Source organism: Myotis davidii, unplaced genomic scaffold, assembly GCF_000327345.1.
Source record: "Myotis davidii unplaced genomic scaffold, ASM32734v1 scaffold701, whole genome shotgun sequence".
NCBI lineage: Eukaryota > Metazoa > Chordata > Mammalia > Chiroptera > Vespertilionidae > Myotis > Myotis davidii.
In genome coordinates this window covers 377,708-380,880 of record NW_006291552.1, presented here as the reverse complement: position 1 = coordinate 380,880, position 3,173 = coordinate 377,708, and the positions used below count along the sequence as shown (strand labels likewise).

The following is a 3,173-nucleotide window of genomic DNA, read 5'->3' as shown; positions in this document are numbered from 1 at the left end:
GCCTCTGCTGTGGCCCCCTTCCCACTGCAGCTTTGTCCGGAAGTCTTCCCCTCTCTCTCTCCCTCTCTCTCTCTCTCCTTGACTCCCTCCCTTCCTCTCCCCCTCCCTCCATTCCATCATCCTCTTTCTGAGAAGCTAGCATATTACACTTTTATTATTATAGATTTGGTGGGGGGGAGGGTCTGGCTACAATTTTATTCAGTACAAATAGCACCGAACCCCTGGGGCTGCTCCAGCGGAGGGGATCCCTCCTGCACCCCACCATCCGGCCTTGGCTGTCAGTGTAGTGTGGGAGCTGGAACATGCCCAAGACTCCTCTCAGAAGCTGGGCCAGGCCGAGGCTTCAGGCCGGTGCCTGCTGGGGTGGCCTGAGACCAGCTGTGGCAGGTGTGCAGGTAGGTGAGCCACGGCCCTTCAGATGAGCACACTGGACACAGGGACCCGGGTGGGGCGGCCTCGCTGGGGCACCACATTGCGGTCATCTTCGGCTGGCCTCATGCAACAGACCCTGCACATGCAGCTGGGTCTCCCTCAATGAAGATGGTGGTGCCCAGGAAGGCCGCACCGCCCAGGGCCCTGACAAAGGTGCAGAGCATGAGCGAGAACTGCAGGGCCCAGAACTCGGACAAGAAGGAGGGGGGCCAGTTCCGGCGGAGGCGGTTGGACATCAGGCCGATGAGGCAGGGGCTCCCGTCGTCACCCAGCAGGTGGGCCAGCACAATCTGGAGCAACTCATAGGGATCACCACATACAGCAGAATGTCAGCCACAATGGCCAGTTCATGGACAACAGTGTCTCCCCGATAAAGATGAAAACGTAAGTGGCCAAGATGCTCCCATGGGCACAAGCCACGGACAGGAAGAGGAGGAAGAGAAAGGGGCAGAGCCCAGGAGGCCAGCAGCACAGACCAGTGGGTCAGCCCCGGGGGTTGGAGTAGCAGCGGCTGATCTCCACGCCCAGCCCACACCCAGGACTCCAGTCAGGCAGGGGATGAGCCCCAGAATGAGGCTGTCAGACAAAGAGCAAGAGCCTCCAGGAAGACAGGGCGGGGGGAAGACAGGGCGGGGTCTCCCCCAGGACCACGCGGGAACGCAGCAGGAACGCAGGAGCCCAGAGCGCCAGGGAGCCCGTGACAAAGGCCACAGCAGTGAAGCCAGGGGAGGACAGGTTGAAGCTGGGGTATCTAGCCCGAGCCCTCAGATCTGCCCGCCACGAGGTGGGGTTCAGTAGTGGAACAGCAGCAGCACCGCCACCACTCCTACACCTGGTGTCACCCTCAGAGCCCAGTGCCAGTCCCCAGCCACATCCTGCACTTTGGAGCCTGCAATGTAACCCCGACCACTGCCCACTGGGATGGCAAAGTAGAACACACTGAGCATCCGACTCCGCTGGTCGGCCACGGAGAGGTCAGCGATGAGGGTGGGCGGGACGGTGGAGAACTGGCTCCCCCGACCCCCACCAGGCTCAGGAGGAGCAGCCGGAATTGCTCTCTGGGGATGAAGGGCGACCCCAGTGTCTCCCGGGACCAGAAGGCAATGCCCCCACACATGAGATACTTCTGATTGTACCTGTCACCCAGGTAGCCACACACAGGTGCCAACACCATGTCACTGGAGATGAGCATAGTCTGGATGAGGCCGGAGCTGCTGTCTCTGATATCGAAGAACTGCTCGGTTTCCGGAAGGACGCCAGCCACGGTGAGGGGCCCAGGCAGCTGAGGAGGCTGCTGTAGCACAGCAGGGCCACTCTGAGAGCCGCATGGGCCGCAGACACGCCCGTGATGGGCTGCACTTTCTCCCGGTCCAGGCCCTCCGGATCCTCGGACTTTGGATCCCCCAGTAACCCTGGGGTGCCGGGCACCGGCCAGTAGTCAGTGTCACCCGCATGGCTGAGGAAAGGCTCGGTCTCAGACCCAGCCCTCGTCCCAGGGGCCGCGCACTCCCGCGCTCTGGTCCCACCTACGATCCTACCCCCTACCCCGGGCAGGAGCCCACTACACTCGCTGTAGCTCAGCCCCAGCACTGCACCACGACCGCCGCCATGAGGTCTCTCTCTATATATTGAAAGCAGCCAGAGGAAAAGAGAAGAAAACCGCCCCTATAGAGAAAACAATTCAAAATTGTAGGGAATTTCTTATCATAAGTCATGGATGCCAGAGAAGTGACACAATATTTTTATTTTTTAAAAACAGTTTCTTTCTTTTTTAAATCCCATCTGAGAATATGTTTTGTTTTAATTGATTTTTGAAAGATAGGAAGGGGGGGGAGAGAGAGAGAGAGAGAGAGAGGAATATCAATGTGAAATATCAATGCGAGAGAGAAACATTGATCGGTTACCTCCCATACTAGCCCAGACCAGGAATTGAATCCACAACCTAGGTATGTGCCCTGACCAGGAATTGAACCTAAAACCTTTTTTTCTTTGGTGTATAGAATGACACTCCAATTCTATACATGAGAAGAAATGGTTAGAAAAGGTACTTTGAAAGGAAGGAAGGAAGGGAGGGAGGGAGGGAGAAAGGAAAGAAGGAAGGGACATGATAAACAAAAATATGTGTAAATACAGGCTTTTCTTATTTTCTTGAGTTTTCTAAATTATGTTTGACAGTTGAAACAAAAATAACATTGATGTGGTTCTAAATTACATAGAAGAAATATTTAAGACAACTGTAAATAGAAGAGGATAAAGAAATGTAAAGAGAGGTAAAGTTTCTATATTTCACCCAAACTAGTAAGATGAGAATATTAGCAGACAATGATAAGTTGTGTACATATAATGTAATATCTAGAGCAAACACTAGAAAAGTTAACACTAGATGAACACAAAAATTCTAGATGCAGAAACCAAGATGGCGGCATAGGTTATCGCCGGAGATTGCTGCCTAGAACAACCACTTCAGAGATACAACAAAGGACGGAATGGACATCATCCAGAACCACAGGAAGGCTGGCTGAGTGGAAATTCTACAACTAGGAGGAAAGAGAATATCATACCCAGACTCAGAGGAGGCGCAGTGCTGAAGTAGAATACAAAGGTGCATGCGGAGCGGGCTGGCGGCTGAGGGCTCGGTTGTCTTTTTCAATCGGGAGGGAGTCTCAGGCTCTGGGCTCCAGTTTCAGGTGAGTCTCTGGGGACCCCGACTCAAACAGGAGAAGCGGGGCTGGCCGGCCTTG

The 3,173-nt window shown here is 54.4% G+C and overlaps 1 pseudogene; it reads right to left on the bottom strand.

The window, feature by feature from the left end:
* Positions 1–224: 224 nt before the first annotated feature.
* LOC102775254 overlaps positions 225–3,173 on the bottom strand; it is a 5,377-nt pseudogene continuing 2,428 nt past the window's right edge.